At 45.3% G+C, this 18,568-nt stretch overlaps 1 long non-coding RNA gene across 1 annotated transcript in view; it reads right to left on the bottom strand.

Moving 5' to 3' along the window:
• Positions 1-18,568, bottom strand: part of LOC139828266 (uncharacterized) — a 57,387-nt gene that overhangs the window by 30,874 nt on the left and 7,945 nt on the right. Inside the window, exon 2 of the long non-coding RNA XR_011739680.1 lies at positions 2,341-2,439. This is a non-coding gene — a long non-coding RNA (uncharacterized lncRNA). The remainder of the gene's footprint in view (positions 1-2,340; positions 2,440-18,568) is intronic.

Below are 18,568 nucleotides of genomic sequence, written 5' to 3'. Positions count from 1 at the left end.
TTCTATCAACTGTTAATTAGTCCTTAGACTACAAGAGTTCTTTGGGGCAACAGGCTACTGAGAGCCTTCTGTGGATGTTCAGCTGGTGCGAGTGAAGGCACCTGCAGCGCATGCTGCTCAGCCTCACGGTGTTGAGCCTTCAGGGTCAGTTCATCACCAGCTGAATGGACACAGAACTCAGGAGAATGCAGGAGCTCCAGCCCAGGGTACAACAGCCACCCGTTACACCAACACCCAAAGGCATACCAGGCTATTTGACAGACTGTTCTATTACAAATAAATATCAATTATAAACAGAATATAGGTACAAATTATAAATATAAATTATAAATCAATAGATATCTGTTTCATAGAAACATCAACATTTTTAATGAGGATACATGTCTCTGAAGTTCCTCTGAGCACTGAAATAGAAATGCAATTTATCTCGAGACCCTAACCAGGAGACTAAAACAAACAAACAAACCAAACCAAAGAAACAAAAAAACCCACCTGTTTCACTGAACACAAGATTCATTTCACACCCCTTATTATCTGAATCATATGGACTTCAGACACAAGCAAGGGCACAACTAAGGAAGAGTATGTAACTCAAATGCTTTGACTATAAAAAGTGAGCTGCGTGTTGTATTGTCCTAATCTAAAAGAGGCTGCAGAATTAAATTAAAGGCACGTTTCATGTTTCAAGTTTCTTGCAAGAATCAGACCCCTCTAAAATGTAGCTGCCTTTTCTACTGTCAGTACCTCCTCTACCTGGGCTGCCCTCACTGTCGCCTTAATACGCAAAACACATTGCAAACGTTTCATTTGATTGAAAAGTTTCTAATGGTTCTTGTGCAGCAACCTAGTTATTCCCGTTCTGCATGCAATGTCAAGAAAAAACATTCCTTCTGCTTCTTTGTGTCCTGGAGTAAAACAAATAAAAATTCATGTTCTATGAAACAGTTTTTTGGGCTACTTCCACAGCTACACTTAACCACATGTATTGCACATACTCATTTTCCCCTGAGGTTTAAGGAGCTATGCAGCATGTGTGCATGGATACTCTCATTTTGAGCAAAGCCACAGTATCCACACAGACCCATGAATGCAAAGCATAAATGTTGAATTTCACCAAATTCTACTATGAATCCTATTTAAACAAAGTAGGATTTACAATGTACGCTCTACAACAAGGGATTTTTCTAGCAAATTCTGGGTTTAGCCTAAAGAAACTGTGAGACAATCGATTTTAACATTTTAATAAACGTGTTATTCCCCGGGGAAATTAAGAATTAAAAAAAGAGGTCAGTTGTGTGGTCTGCATGCCACATTGGTTCTTTTCTTCTGCACTGCTGCTCCATCTCACTGTTCTCACAATATTTACTGAGATAAACCTGTGTCTCCTCCCGCAGCTCCCTGTGCTTGCAGTACTCTAGCTCCAGCCAGCCTCGGCAGAGCCTGCAAAGCCCAGTGGCTGTAGGGTCACCTGGGGACAGGCCAGCACTGCTCGGTGGGGCTGGCCATGCCCCACAGCCTGCCCCACAGCGTGCCCCACAGTGTGCCTGGGCAGCCCCTGCACAGGAAGGTTTGGTGACCACGCTGGGACAGCTGCTGGGAGTCGAGAGCCAGGGCCCTGTTCCACTCACAGCTCCTCCTCACCTCCCATTTCACTGCTCTGTTTCATTCTGCCTCTCACTTGGCTGCAAATGCTCACTGGCTCGTTTCCTTAGGAGTCAGGTATAGGTTTGAGGATTTTTTTTCTCCTCTGTAATTTCACCCACATCTACCTGGGGAATCAAGTTATATAAATATTGACACGAGAATTTTACATAACAAAAATATTTGTCATTTTTGTTTTCCCTCAGTGTCAGGATTTTGCTTCAGGGTAGAGGTGCCTGTTTCAATGAATATGTTCATTAGCAGACAAAACAAACAGGATTAGAAGACATGTTTTTAAATAGGATTGGTGATGCAAGCCCTTATTTCAGAACAGTCCCAAATATGGTGCACGTGGGGTCCTAAATGCCTTTGTAGTGTCTTGTTTTGTGCTTAAACTAACAGCAATTTTTCTTCGTCCACGCTTCCTAGGGAAATGCACATAGACTGAAGTTTCAGTAGATACTAAAACACAGACCAGAGTCTCAGAATAGCGGCACAGAGCAGCATTCCCAATTCCAGTCACAGGAATTCTGTCTGTCTATAACTACTAATGCAGCACAGCATATGAAAGCACCAAAATGCCCAAGTCGGAGTAACTGAGTTACACAGAGCCCTAAGCAAGACACCAGTCTCAGCCCAGGGACAGGCTGCAGCCAAAATGAGAGCAACTGCACCAAACCCAGCGTGGATCTCAAATACCTGCTGCTACATCACTGCTGGACACCCGTCCACATCCCAAGAGTGCGGTGAGCAGCCCCAGGAGCTGGAGACAGAGAGAGGTGGCCGCTTCTTGAGGATCTGAAACAGAAGCATCATTTGCTAAGTCAGTTTTGTATCAGCTGCCATAAGAAAATAAGGAGAGATGTGCTGTATTTACATGAGGTGGCTCAATTCATATATCATCTAGGCAAAACAGGAGCCTATGTTATTTCTGTCATTAGTTATAATTAGAGAACTCTAATCAACCCCCTGCCTGCCCCAGTACTCAAAAGTGTTTGAATCTGCAATTTTACTTGTGCTCTTCATTAAAGAAGTGGGAAAAAGGAAAAGAAAGTCATTCATGAAATTCCCATCCGTATAAAGGATTTTTATTTTAGGTTTTACCTTCAACACATGTACCCTTAGATCTTTTAAATAGGAATGCAGATCTCTTCCTGTATCATCTTCAATAATAATTCTCTCTATGCATAAATTTATGTAATGCCTATTAAAGACTAGACATTTCTGATTCCTCTTCAGTAATAATTATATGACTTTGGTGCAGAGATACAGAAGAAATATTAAGAGAGGATAAAGATCTTTAAGACAACCACAGGAGGTATTCATTGCACATGCTTTCTAGTGCAGAAAGGCAAAATTACTGAAAAAGCTTCAGCATCTTGAGTCTCAACTATTTCCAACAGATGGTGCTGATGACATAATTACTAATGATTGAATTTCAGCTTTTATTAGTGAAGGATTTTTAAAGGCACAGGTAAGCAGCATCAGGCTCAGACTAAGATCTTCACCAGGGCTGCCCAGATGCCATGACACCAAATTTCACCTCCACCCATTCCACCGCTTGCTTTCTCCATTTCTAGGAGGTTCCAGGTTTTTGCTGAACAAAGCCCTGCTCCCTGCACACTGCTGGGGTCTGGAGAATCACCCATCGCATCCTTGCATGGCTTCATGGGATCCTGGATTTCAGAGGTTCATAGAGACCAGAGACAGTGACAGTTGATCATCCTTTTTTACTCTATCATGCCACTGCCCAAAAAGGTACCACCCCTATGTACTATAACACAAACAAAGGCTCCATTTAAGCCCAGTGTTTCACTCTTACAACCAGAAATGCACGATACTAGCAGAGAACCAAGGGGATTTGCCTGACATGGCTATGCTTGCAGGAAATTGATACGAGAGACTCACGCAACTGATTTCAGAAACCAAGCTGCATACCAAGAGATGTGAAAGAAGGCAAAAAATTGTGAAAAGGTTCTGCTTTGAGAAAGACCACAGATCTGCTGATTGCTAGAATCATGAGTCTGCGTCAAAACCAGGTAGTCAAACATCCGAGGGGAATATCCTTGTTTCCCCTAGAAACCCAGTGCAGTTTATTCAGAATTTCATCTCAGACACAACTAGTTGCCTATATGCTTTAAAGAACCAGTGAAATTTAATCAGACTGAAATTTAATCAGAGTTTCTTTCTGCCCTGTGGAGAAAAAAATTCTCCCTGATCCTGGAATGGAATAGGCAGAAGCCCCAAAACAGCGTATGTTTGGCTCTCTTGATAAATAACCACATGCCAAACACGTGGCCCGGTTGTCAGCTCTGAAATACCCAGGATTCAGTGGGCATGTGGGTCCCCTGGATTTCAGTGGTACTGAAGTACGCATGGAAGAGCCTTTCCCAAGAGGCTTTCTGAACTGCAATCAGAAGTGTAATGTTCATTGACCTGTCTCAGTTTCACCAGATTTGCACATTCCTGTCTCTTAGAAGGAGCTGTGAGACAGTGTAACACCAGGCAACACCGCGTCTGTGCCATTCCCACCGGCTAGCACGCCGCACCAAGAGCAGCCAGGTGAGCTGCAGCAGCAGAACAGGCAGAAATCATTACAGTCTGTTGATTCAGCTTATCTGGAATGAGATGTGTGGTCACTCTCTTATATCATGCTCTCAGAAGTCTAATTATCTCAGAATTCAACTGCTTTTTATTGATATTAGCCAAGTAAATGAACCAGGCAAACAGACAAACCACAGCTTCCAGAGCCGCTATGACACCAGCTTGATTATAAGTCCGTTATCCATGTGGCTGCATCGCAGAGGATCCAAGCATTCCAGGATCCAGGGAGTCCCCAGCCTCAACCGTCACTCATCAGCAATCCTCATTGGGATGGGCTTTGGACACCCAGCAGCACAGCTCTATGGGATGGAATAGCAATGTAACTGAAAAGCTGCCAGAAGGCTTCTTGTGCACAAGTGTCTGCTCGGCAGAAGATTAAACATGAGCACCAAAGACAACCAAATGAGTGTTTGTGATGGGGAAAGCAAAGTTCCCCCACAGTCGCCTTGGCAGCTCAGCCCAACATCCTAAAGGATATATCAACATTCTGGCAACAAGCATGTTTTCCAGTTAATTCATTCTGCTTTCCCACACCAGCCTTTCGTAGTAAAATTAAGAATAAAAACAATTAACAATCAATCGTCATGGCAGATTGCAAGAGCATGTAACCTACCTGCAATTTAAAACTAAGGACAGAGTTGAAAAGGCCTCCAAGGTATCCTGCATGGTTGCACAGACTCGCTTTTCATTGCTGTCAAGCAACAAACACATTCATTCTGACTCTGTCAACACTCTTCTGGGAACTTCATTCAGCACGGGCAGCATGGTTAATTCAGACACGATGCAGCACTCATCCAACTTCTTAAATGCTCCATTCAGCTCGGACAGCTGCACACAGCGCTTCTCTCAGCAGGCACATCAAAGACTCCAGTTTTCCTGCATCCTTCATCATCTATCTCAGTACTCCTTTCTTCTCTATTCATACCATATATCAGCAACAGTTTCACCCTCTCAAAGTTCACTGTGTTCACATTTACCCCAGGTCTGCTATTTCCCTTGCGTAAAGTTGCGTGTTCTTTGTTTAGCTTTAGCCAGAGCTGTGATTCTCCTTCAAGACACCAAAAAGCCTGCTCCACATTGTGGGGAAGTCTCGCGGGTACCAAGCACAGGCAGCAGTGTGCTGAAGCTGTCTCCAGAGGAACCACAGAGCGTGCACAAATGTGCAACCTGTTTTTCTAAAGGCACCTGGCAGAACCTGAAACATCAGGCAGAGGAAAATCTTTTTTAGCATTGGCCATCTCTCCTGAATTTCTCCCACTCCAGGAAATGGAAAGTGTTTCCTCTGCAAAGTTACTCAGGAAAAAAACAGACCAAATATTCAGCTCAGTTTCCTAACAAATAGGCTAACTGGCAAAGTGCAGCTGTGTATATTCATGTATGCACAGTCTCTTGTCCAGTCCCCACTCAATCAGCTGGTAATCCCTCACCAATTCCAGCTAGCTCCAACAGAGAAACAGAGGGCCATCTCCCAAACGTAGTGAAAACAGGTGACTGAGTAGCAGTAGCATCTTACTAATATTCTTACTGATGGAGGAAGTGCAACAAAATTCTGCCTGCAGCATCTGAGTGTTCACAGGAGGCAGAGATTGTGGAGTCAATGGTGGAAATCTGTACCTAGCTAAGGCACAACCCAGCACCGTGTTCGGGACACTGTCACTCCTGTGGCAGGTCTCTGGGATCTGTTAAGTGCTGAACGCTTGCTGTAACTGTAGTAGTGGCATTAAAAATCTGATCCATAACATATTACAAATGGATAAGTAGTGAGGATTTTTGGACAATTTCCTGAGCCTTCCCCATGGGTGACTCTTGGCCCCGTCACAGCTCGTCTGCCACCACTTCATATCCAGCCAATAAGGCAAAACAGCTTCACGTCTGGCTTCTGCCCTCGGGTGAGGCACCTCACCCTCCTGTCCGCTCCAGCACTCTCCATCCCTCCAACTCTGCCACGCACCTACACAGTCCTGCCCAGGCACAACCCGCAGCATTGCCAGATGGCAGCCATTGCCTGGGGCCGTGTTATTTTCCACAGGGTGTGTCACTCTTGGCGCTGTTTCCCCAGACAGCAGCGTTGAGCTCCGCGCTGCTCAATGTCTTCTCAGCACATCCCCGGACAGCACACAGCTCGCCCTGCCTGGCTTCGCTGGCTTGCCATGGGTTTCCTGACAAAAGGCAAGGTCTCCCGTTGCCACCTGTTCTCTCCGTATATTGTCCCCAAGCCTGATCACAGCAGCCTTCCCTTGCCTGTCCTCCCCTTTCCCCAGGCTGGCTTCCCCCACAGCAGGAGAAGCAGCGGCAGGCAGAGCTGGCAGGGGCTGCAGGCCTGGGACTGTCCTGACAGGGACGAGCTGAGGGGGACCCTGGTGTGAGCCGTGCCCTCGCTGGTGGGCTCCTGCCCCGTGGCAAAGGGGCAGATGCAGCCCCCCGGCAAGGGCAGACCCGCAGTGATGCAGACCCCCAGCCAGCCTGGCCAGGACCATCAGGTCCTGCTGTGCTCACAGGGCACGATATGACGCTCCCTCCACACTGGGGTGATGCTCCCCTCCCTCCTTCCCACAGAGTGCTGCCGGCAGCCTCCTGTGCTGCCAAGGCTGCCTCTACCCAGGGACATGGGCACAGGGAACAACCCAGGAGGGTGCCGGGGGCAGCACCCAGCAGCACAGCCACGCAGCACGCTGAGCACGGCTGGTGTCCAGCTGCTCCCCAGCCACAGCACCAGACCCCCCTGACTCCCAGAATGGCGTGCGTGTTCATGCCTGTAACTGGGCAGCTTAGTTCTTGTTTTTATTGTGAAAATAAACCCAAAGAAATGCACTCTTTAAATCTAAATTAACCCCATAGCCCTCACCCTGCCTCAAGGTTTTTATTCACATGCCTCAAAAAAAACCCCGTATGAATTACTTGGGAGACATGCAAATTCCCCTGCGTATGTATCACGTGATAGTATTTTATAATGCACCATATCTGGGAGGTATCGATCAGCACAAAGTTTTTCTCCTGTCGCCAACTAAACGGAACTCAACTACTTCATGGTCACTGTGACCAAAACTGCCCCCCATCACTGGCCCACGAGTCCCTCTCTGTTTACAAACAGCAGATCCAGGAGGGCACCTGTCCCTGTCAGATCCCTTAGTACCTGCACCAAGAAGTTCTCTCCAATGTGCTTCAAGAATTCCTGGACCTGCCTGTGTTTGCTCTCTGATGTTCCCAGTTACATCTGGGAAGTTAAAATCACCCACAAGGACATGGGCAGTTTTAAATATTTCCCTGAAACAAAAGGATGATAAAGGAATAGCCGCCAAATCAGGAATAAGCACAGGTACACAAGGTCAGGATTACCTGAAAGTCTTTAAGATGTAGATGTAGGTTGTAGAAAGACAATTTCAGAGATTAAATTTTAAACTTCCACTAAATGCAAAAAAATGTTCTGTGTTACAGTCTTCAAATTAAAAGTGGATGTAGCTTAGAAAAAAGGGTTAATGAGGAGTTATCTGATTACAAATGTAACCTATGTAAAAAGTACATCAGAAAACAGCAGAAGAAAATAGGAAGCTATTTCAGTCAGTGACACACTTTGATTTTAAGATAACTGATTTCAAAAAATGACCTGATTCAGTCACCCACAGCAAAAAAAAATGTTGAGTTTTCAGGAAATTGTTAGAGTTACTAAATGACTGAAATTTGACAAAAGACTGATCATTAATTGTTTGTCTGAGGAAAATTTTGTAGTGAGAGATTCAGGAGAGCTCAAGCCTCAGTAATCTGGTACTAACACTAAAAGTTCTAGTATTATCACTAAAAGCCTGTCTTCAAATACTCTTCCTATCCTCAGTTTCTTAAAACTTGTGGAATGTATTGTGTCCTTAAATGCAGTAATGGAAAGAACATTTTCCTGTGTAAATAGATTTGGACAGAGTGAAGAAAACTGCTGAACATAGATTTTTCTAGGACTGGGCTTAAGGTTAAAGTTGAAGTCAAAAAAATATGTAAAGAAACTTTCTTATTTGATTCAAAACAGCCAAGACATATGAAAATAAAATCCAATATTCTGAACAATAACAATAATAATGACATAGAGTTGTATATTTGAAGGCAGTGGAAATAGACACTGGAGGGAAAAATACACATGACACCAGGGAGCTGCTGTTTCCATGAAACGTTCTTTCAGAGAATTTTCCTTTGTTTTTCACGCAGTCCCTTACTTTCATCCCAGAGAGAGAGATGAACTGACCCGGCATCGGAGTGAGCGATGCTGCGGCAGTTCTGGACACACAGCATGGGAAGGGGGTGTGGAGATGCAGGAATTACAGGTGAGAAACACCAAAGGGCAGAGTGGTGGCTGCTGGCACTTCCCAAACCCCTCCTCAGGCTGCTACTTGCAGCAGTTTCCCTAAGAAGCCATTTTCTGTACTGAGGAAACATCACTGATCATGGCTCATCCAAGGAAAAATAACCTTTCTCTTTGTTGGGGAACCATGAAAATAAGTACGAGAAGAAAAAAATAAGTAGCCATGAATCATGTCTGACAAAGAGCCCTAATTCATCAACAACCTCTGTGCAAAGCAGGGCCAGCATCCCCCCACCCCTGGCACCACGCTGGGACACAGCCTGCTGCAGGACATGGCCATCGGGAGAGGGAAGGGATGCAAAAGTTGCAGTTCTGGATTAGGGGAGACCTTTGCCACCAGCAGTCAGCCCCGTGCTCCCCGTTGCTCCTGCGTTCGAGGGTCTGGCTGCCTGGCTAATTGTGGCATGCGAGCGGCAGGCTGCACAGATGTCAGATGTCACGCTCTATCTGATGGAGAGGTCTCTGCCTCGGGCTGTTTATATATGACCTACCAGAATTTCCTGCTGCATGATGAAATAATTAGGGGGCCCTCATGCAGGGAATAATGTTGGGAGTAGGTTGCAAAGGCATTACACATACAAAAAGAAAATCCTAAGCATTTTCCTTATCTGTGATATAATCTCCCAAGACCCCTTATATACATTCAACTTGTGTGTATTATTTCTTTTAAAGTTCTTCATGCAGATGCTAAATGAAGGCTTCAGAAAGTTTAGCAGTGTGCTTTCCTTTATGCTCAGATTACACAGTATGAATAGTGGCATAAGCAAACAGGAAAAAAGGGAGATGTATTTGTTTGTTTTAAATCAAGATGGCTTTTTGCCTCTTAAGGCAGCAAACTCTAAACTGCAGATAGTTTAATAGAAGTCGATCCTGTCATCAGAAAGAGTCTCATTTTTGTGGCTCTTCTTTTTTCTAATCAGTTTTAATTCACAACTGGTTTTATGCATAAAGAGAATGCCCATATGCCCGCATGCTCCATGTACTGACTGATCTCAGCCCTCTCCCCCTAGTTCAGTACACTGAAAACCACTGGATCACATCCTCAGTTTCAGTCTGCAACAGCTCACCCATGACGATCAAATCTCCAGGTAACACTTTGAAACCTGAGGCAGGACCCTGACCTCGTGTGTCCTGAGTTCGTCCCAGGTGGGTGAGCTGGTGGTTCTGCTGGCTGGGGATAAGCCAGCCCAGGCAGAGCGCGGCAGGGAGCTCTGTGCAGAAATGTCCCAAAGGAGAGATCCAGCCCTGGCTGTGCCCAGAGCCCCAGCCCCGCTCTGCTGCTGGGGTTGGTGGGCATGAGCTGCTGGGCACGCTGAGCAAGAACCCTGGTGCTTCACAAACCCAGTTCCAACAAGGGGGACACATCTGAGGCCAGAGCTGGAAGCCATCTTACAGAAAAAAAGTTTGTTGCATCTTCTGCATTGGAGAACTGGTTTCCTAGGCTCAAAAATGAGCAGAGTTTGAGAGCTGGGACTCTTCATCTAGAGAAGAGAGAGCTCAGGGGGTTTCAGCCCTGTGTATAAATACCTGATGGGAGGGGAGGAAGAAGAGGTGGCTCACTGACAGGACAAGAGGCAATGGGCACAAACTGAAATGCAGGAAGCTCCATCCCAACCTAAGGAAACACTTTTTCAGTGTGAGGGCGGTCAGACACGGGCATTGCCCAGGGGGGCTGAGGACCCTCCGTCTGCAGGGACACTGGAACTCACCCTGGGGTCGCTGACCCCACCAGAGCCCAGGGGTGGCACCCGGGATGTCCAGAGGCCCTGCCAACCACAGCTACCCTGCGACTCTGTGAACACAGTCACCAGACTGTTTGTTACTGTGAAAAAGCTAGAAAGTCTTCCTGGAAGCTCATTTAATTTGCACTTATTCTATTGACTACCTATAGCACAGTAAAAAACATGCTGTATTCTTTCAGTTTGGATACAGACACACAGTTGTTACCCTTCCCTGTCATTCTACATGGGCTGCCATCAGCACCAGGACACTCCCTCTGTCTTTCTCAGAGAGATTACCTGCTTGGATAGAGATTTTGTTTGGAAATGTAAATATTTTCTTTCTGTCTTTCCTGTTTCCAAAGCACATTACCATTTTGCTACTAAGGGAGGCTTAGAAATGGCATTATCTTTGTTTTTGAGAAGACAAAAATATTAGGTAAATCCCGCATTTTAGATTCAGAAAATAAATTCTAAAACCTGCAGTTCAGATTAAGAAAATAAATGAAAATGAATTTTCAGATTGGGTGCGTAAATCATAGCTGGCTGGTGGGGATTTTGACTCACTCATCTGGAGGCAGCATGAATTAGTCATAAGCATATCATTAAATAATCAGAAATCTTTCCAGGCAGTTAATCAAAATGGGATTTTCTCACAGAAATGCAGTAGTAAGCAAGTACATACTGAAGAAATACTTAGACAGGATAAATAAGTCAAACTTTTTTCTAAATGTCTCTTTTCGCAAATCATAAAATAATTCGGCGGGAAGAAACCCTAGAAGGCGACCTGGCAGCCTTTGCTCGGGGCAGGGCCACTTGGAGAGCAGCTGAGGTTTGGATGTGTGCAGGGCTGGCAGCAGATGGAGACCTGCCAGCCCACACCATGTACCTTCAGTTCTTCATCCTTCCCACACGGCTCCTGTGTGGAGCTCCGCAGCCCACGTTTACACACAGTGTCAGGGACAAACAAAACAAGAGGTTAACGCTCCATCTCCTCAGCAGTTGCACATCAACTGCTAACCAGACAGAGCCTGGGTGAGGGAGCCGGGGGGTGCTAATGGAGACAATTCAGTCTCTCAGCAAGGTGCAATTGGTATTTTTGGATCAGATCACTACACATCTTTTTCCTTCTTGCATCTTGACTTCTCATTAACTCTTCTTTTTAACTTTGGCCTCCGATGCATCATTGTACTGGTTTATTTGCTTCTTACACAGCTTCAAATAATGCACCCAGACATACTAAAATTAATTTCGAAGATTGAACTCCACAGATCTTCCAGATTGCTCAAACAGCTGCCATACGTGTATCACATTTCCAGAATTCACTTAATGCAAATGACCTCAAATGACTGGAAATAGGATAACAGATGACCAAAACATGAAAAAGAAGAGTTTTCACTGTGGTGACCACCTATATTTTCACAGTTAGGAAAGCTGGATCCGCACTTTTTTTAGAGCACAGCATGGAAAAGAAATTCACATTTCCCAAATATCAAAAGGTACGTATGTCACTGCTCTACAGATATAGGATACAAATCCATTTCTAAATCATCATTGCCTTCCCATATCTCTTTATCATCTCAGCAGTCTTCTTTTCCCCATCTGCTTTTCTAAATGGATCCTGTCTTTCACCAAGCACAATAAACAGACAATTCTTTGACTGTACGCTGTTCCTGAAGGTTTCAGTTCACGTTGCCACTCCCTAAATTAGGTTTGTACATAGCACTGTGTACAGAACTACCAAGGAAGTTGGTCTGAAAGGCTGGAATAAAACAACATTTCCTTGATCTTAGTCCTCCATCGAGCTCACTATTTCATAGCTTCTTTACTTATATCAAAAAGATAAAGCCTCGCTTGCTCACCACCATGAGAAGTGTACAGATATTCAGCATCAGCTGGGGCTTTGGGTGGGAGAACAGCTGGGAGTAGGGGTGCGTCTCACATCATGGGCAATAGCATTCTGCCCTCTGAGTGAGACAGAACCGTATTCCAGTCTGCTTGATTTAAGTTCCTTATTCTCAGTGTACCAGTGCACCTTCAAGACAGAATAAAAAACCCACAAGACAAGAAATTTTTTTGCTCATGTATTTGAAGACTACAACCATAACAGACATCAAGTCGCCTGTCATCAAGGCCAGGACCCCCTCGACAGCAGCCATTCCTTTCTGTAAGGGAAAATCAGCAACGATGTGTGATGATGGAAGGCTTTGCCTTCCTCAAGGACCAATTTAGCACAGCAGGGGAAAAGTAGCTAAGGCAATATGCATCTCAAAGCAGGAGAAAAATTAAAGGCAGGAAAAGGAAAAGTGAATCTGGAAAGGAGAGTAAGGGATGAGAGTAGCAGTAGTAACCATGGGAAGGATAACCATGATAAGGACAGTGGAGCATCCTCACACGACACTGCCCCGCACAGGACCTGCTGCGGGGATAGCACCATGTCAGCACAGCCCCATCCTGGAGGACCTTGGGCAACTCACTCATCTCCCTACATCTCTCTTTCTGCCTCAGTTGAATTTTACTGACTTACCTCATGTAACTGAAAAGAAAAATTATGAAATTAGAAGCATATTAAAAGTTGTGGAAAATTCCATTCATAGCTGGCTGCTGATGGAGCTGTGGAACTGCCTCCAAAACAATTTACAAGCCCTAGGAGTGCCTAGTATTTGCATAAAGTATTTGTTGAATCACCCTTATATTTTGATTTTTTATTTTTTCACAACATAAAGTCACAACTTATGCCTAAATGTGTGTATTAAACCAAAATTCAGTAGGGGAAGTGTAAAGAAGTAACTCCTTACACAAGCTAAATACAGTCATTGGAATACAAATTATTCACCTGTGGTGCTCAGTCCTTCAAACCAGAACTTCCATTAACTAAAACTCAAGACTCTTTCAAAGGAGTTATGGATTTAGACAACCCATTTGAAAACCTTTTTTCACTTATTCACTAGGTGAAGGACACCAGTGGTTTCCCAGACCCGTACACGCTGCTTCTGAAATGACTGGGTCCCTCCCAGCCAGCACCAGTTGGTGAGATCAGACCAGTAAGAGCAGAATACGGGAGGGACCCGGGCACAGCAGCCCAGCTCTGCGCTGACAAACCATCCCGGGTGCTGGGTGTTCCAATGGGGAACCCACCGGCAGGGTTCAGACAGCCTGTTGTGACAGCGAAGCCTGTGAAACAGCCTTGCAAAACGTGCTGCTGTGTCCTCCTCAAGTCACAAGCTGCCCTCCCTGACCTTCAGCTCCCACCGCGGAGTAAATGTGCAGTAACAGCCTGTTTAACCACTAATAGATAGCCCATGTAAAGATACAGAAAATAGAGATCAGTATGGTTTCACAGGTTCACAAGAAGGTTTATCCTGGTGGTCCATTTGATCACGTATGTTTGAAGGGTAACACTGAAAGGTTCTCAGTGTGAAAAGGACCATAGCCCAGGGGAAACCTGAACTCCTATGTTGCCCGTGATTTCTGTGATTGATTATATATATCCTTGTCTCAGTTTTAAGCTATTCTTCATTTATTTCATTTGCAACATTTCTAAGCCTTTCCTGATAATCATTTTACTCCCTTGTCTTCCTCCCATTTGGCAACAGCTGAGCTGGCAGCAAGCCCAAAACACGATAAATGACAAATCACTACCAGATGAAGCTGTGAGTTTTACATAGAGCATTTCCTCCAGCCACAGAATACTTTGAGGTCCAATAAAATTACTAAACTGACTGAAAATTACACCGAGATCAAGCTTTACATGAAGGCCTCCCAGTCACAAAAAGCCACCCTAATTCTCCAAGCTGCGAATCAAGTGACTGGGTTAATGAAACCCCAGAAAAGCTGTGGAGTCAGAAGCAGCGACAGCAATGCAAATCCACAGCAGATCCCCCAGACAGGGTTTCATAGTGGCCGCTCAACTGGGGGCAGGAAGGGCCTTGTGCTCCCCAGAGCCAGCAGCCATGACCAGGAACGCTCCACAAGGAGCAAGAGTTCCCCTGCACCCTCCCTTCCCCACGTTAATGCCAGGGACCTGCACCAAATGACCTCCCTGCAGAGGGGGCTCGGACAGGAGCTGCGTTTCCAGCACAGACACAAAAGTTTCCCAGCAATCCAGCAGTCTGAGCCAGAGGAGAATGCAGTACCAGGACTTACTGCTCCCAGCAGGCATGGAGAATCCTTCCCTGCACAGTGCATCCCCCGCAGAGAGTGAAAGGCAAGTGGGACGAAGTTACAGTCAGGGAGAAGGATATTTCTCCAGGGTACCCACCAAGCAGGATGAAGTTGCCTTTTCCTGGGAGTCCTTCCTGCAGTCTCTGTGAACCTAGCACTGAAGCCACAAGGTGTGAAATGTGCATGTTTTCTTAAAGCTTCTTTCACCCATCCAGGGCTGATGCCACAGGACATCACCTTTTTGTTACCCAAAATTATCAGACAAAAATTGAGACACTCCACCTTTCAAAAAGGCTTCCCCATTTTTTGCTAGGTAGACATTTTTAACCAAGCCTGTATCGTTTACAGTGCCCTTGGAGCTCATGCAGAGAGTTCTATTTCTTTATCAAGTTGTACAGAGATCTGAATTTCTGTGTATAGTAATTCTATAGGAGATACAGAATGATAAAGTGGATGTAAACTGAAACCATTCTGAGTCACATAACATAGGCTAAATAATGCCTGGCTGTGGACATAATAACCAAAAGATATAAAGTGAAACCAACAGAGTCCTAAACAGAGAAAATCCTCCTGAGGTAAACCTTTCCAAAATGTTCAAGATGAATGATACAGCCGTGCAATGAATGTTTAAAAGCAAAAGCAAAGGGGAAAGACTCAATAACAAAGCGGTGTTTGGCTATAGCTCTGTGTACCCAGATGCCACACAACTTGTTTTTCCTAATAGCTGGAAAACCACTCCCTTGAGATGGATGTTGTTTGATTCCGTGGGAAAGTTTATAAGATATTGACCAGTTATGTACACAAACGCACAATACACAGCACATATCAGGCTTACTGAGCTGCTTCCAATTTCAGCCCTTTTTCACCACAGGCCAGCCCCGACCACCCAGGGCTGGGTAGGAGGGACACCGGGGACCCACCGCAACCCCCGCTGGGCTCCCACGGGGCAGACCCATGGGGCAGACCCCAAGGGCACCCCACGCGCAACCCACAGGGCAGAGCCCACACGCACCCCTGGCAGCACCCACCACGCGCAGAGCGGGGACCACAGCGCTGGAGCCACAGAGCTGGTAGGTGGAGGTGAGGGAAACTTCAAAGGGTCACATCCAGACAAGACCTTCCTGTCTTGGGGAGTCACAGGCAGCCCGGGAGAGGAGAGCAGGGGAGGCCTGTCAGCCTTCATTGGCCACAGGTAACGGCACAGGGTAATTGCTCCTGATAATGTCACCGGCAGAGGAAATCCTGCAGACTAAACTCATTAGGGCTGCGGGAAGGTGGTGAGGGGCTCTCTTTCTGCAGCAGCACAGGCTGAGTTTGTCTGAGGGGGGGCATCTCTCATGGCACACAGACTGAAAGCTCTCAGAGCTGCTCTTTTCTGTATATTTTAGTTCTTAAAGCCTAACTTCTGACTTTTGGGTCAAAACACATCTGTCCTTTCAAAAAGCACTGCCCCCTGCATGCCCCCCCCCCCAAAAAAAAAAAAAAAAGTGGCAGATTGATGCTCAAGAGACAGTAATTTGGAAATATTTGAATCACTGTCCTTTGTTGGTGCTCTGGTATCAAGCAAGGCAATAAATAAGACATTACATTTCCATAAGTGCTTGTTCCAGAACTTGTTAAGTGTAATGCAGATATTTCCATTGGCTTTGTATCAAGACCAATAATGCCTTGAAGCTGAGGCTTTCCAAGGACTGTGGGCAGTGGCGGAACAGTCCTCAACAGCTCCTCACCAAAGGGCGGCACCATTTCCCAAAAATAAACATTGTTCACGCAAGGCACCTGAGGCACATGCAGACTGCACCCGCCTCTCCCCTCCTGCCTGCTCAGCACCCACCCGGCCTCCACACTGCTGGATCCCACACACCTTCAGAGAAACATTCCAACTGGGCCTCATCTCAAAACAAAAAACAATTATGACTTTACTCCAGTAGCAGTCAGAAAATTTCTGATGAACACATGTACCTCAGAAAACACCAGCTTTCAGAAGTTAAACAATTTGGGGAAAAAATATGTCTCTTTTGAGGAACCTTAATTTAAAAATAAAGATGAAGAGAAAGCATTTCCAGTAAAACATCATATTTCTACTTTTTTTTTTCAGGTTTTGAAACTAATGTCCAATAAAATGTAAAATATAAGATCAATACTTCAATGAAGTCATTTGATTTTATTCTCTTTTTTTATTAGAATTTGAGATCACATGACACGTAGAAGAAAAAAAAAATCTGTTCCAAAACAAAAGGCTGAAATCATAAACTTCACTACAAAATTGAAAGTCCTATACCTGCACTGCTGCGCTTTGAAGCATTAACCCATATTTATGGATTATAGTCTTTCACTCAGCATATCTAAAATGTCAGCACAACCACTCCTTTGCAGAGAAACATATGTATTTCATCTGTGTACATGTACACATGTACACAGGAGAAACTTAAAATCTGCAGAGAGAAGGCCAGTCTTGTGGTCATTATTCAGATTGAAGGCCAGGATCACAGGACTGTTACACGAACAGTGCTGCAATTGGATTTTTAAACACAGAACTTGTCATCACTAAATACACAAGCCGCTTTTGCATCCAAAAGTGTAAGTAACACGTTATATGAACTAAGCTGTTTGTCTACAGTGGCCTTCCTTGGAAATGAAAGACAAAATTAAGAGGAGTATGAACTATCTGAAAACGCAGTAAATTGAATCACTGTGACGCCAATCCGGGAGGGATGTTTTAATTCAAAACTGCTCTGCTGTGTACAGAGTAAGTCAAAAAGCCTCAGAATATCCCAGAGGCTAAGTTTTGCCTAGCCAAGTAAAACAGGCATCATTTATCTGCAAAACAGATACATACACACACTGTAAAAGAAGCGTGTTTCTAGATCTACACTACAGTATTATACACCCCACTTCTCCGTGAAACAGCCAGCACGCGGGCCACACTCTGGCTTCCTGCTGCCCAGCAGATCCAGCACACGTACCCACAGCCCTGACAAACCCATGTGCGAGCACACGGAGCTGGTGTCTGAGCACACAGAGCTGGTGTTTGAGCACACGGAGCTGGTGTCCAGCACCCACAGCTTCAGCACCCCCGGAGCCCCCAGCACACCCGGTGCTGGCTCCCCGCAGGCAGGAGAGCACACAGCACCCCTGAAAATACGGCTGTAATGTGTCTGGGGTATTAGAGCACATTTTCCATTCAACTCTGGAACTGGACATTGTGCTAAACCTCCCAGTGTATGAAAACCTACTTATGAGGCAAGTGAGCAAGACAGCAGGAGCCACCATTGGAGGCACCGCCAGCTCTTTACGCAGAGACCTGTTCATTCTGACAGTGCCCTGTGCCAATGGCAGCAGGCCCAGGCCTCTCCCCATCAAAGTCAATAGATTCATTGTCTTCACCCTGAGCAGAGTAAGCCTAAAATGAGGCCTGTGTGGGTTCTAAATTACTTTTTTTCAGATGTACATTGCAGATCGTTAAACTCTCACATGAGGTGCAGAGACACTGCTGCTTGAATCCACGGTTTCAGATTGCAGGGCAGAGCCTGAACAGACAGTGAAAAACAGATTATGAAACCTGCTCCTAGATGCACGTGTGTTTACATAATCTATCCCCAGGACTGTTTATTAGTATTGTGAATTGTAGGCATATAACCTTAAAATAACCTCTTCCTCCAGTATCCCATTTGCAGAGGAAGATATTACACCCCTTGACTGGATCCATTACTCTTCCAAAGCTTCCCTAAAATAACTGTTTTGATTTGGGAATTTAAATGGAATGAAGCACAGGTATGTAGGCCAGAACATATTTAAAGCATCACTTCTGTTCGCTGACCTGGACTAATTCTATTTCCTTCTTCATTCCTGATCATGGTCTGTAAAGCACTTCACATCAGATCCACGAGCTTGTGCTTTTGCCTGGATATTACTTCCAGATCTAAAACCACAGAAAGAGGGTCATGATCAGACAAATCCTGCACCAAGGTGGCCCATGGGCTCTCAGCAGAGAACGGTGCTGCAGATGATCCTGGAACAGACAAAAGCTCTTCTCTCCACTGGACGGGCTGGATGGAGCCTCCGCACACATCTGAACCTTGCTAAAGACCAACAG

This window comes from Patagioenas fasciata, chromosome 6 (assembly GCF_037038585.1).
Source record: "Patagioenas fasciata isolate bPatFas1 chromosome 6, bPatFas1.hap1, whole genome shotgun sequence".
NCBI classification, from domain to species: Eukaryota; Metazoa; Chordata; class Aves; order Columbiformes; family Columbidae; genus Patagioenas; species Patagioenas fasciata.
The sequence above is the reverse complement of the archived record's forward strand: the minus strand, read 5'-3'. Positions and strand labels throughout refer to the sequence as shown.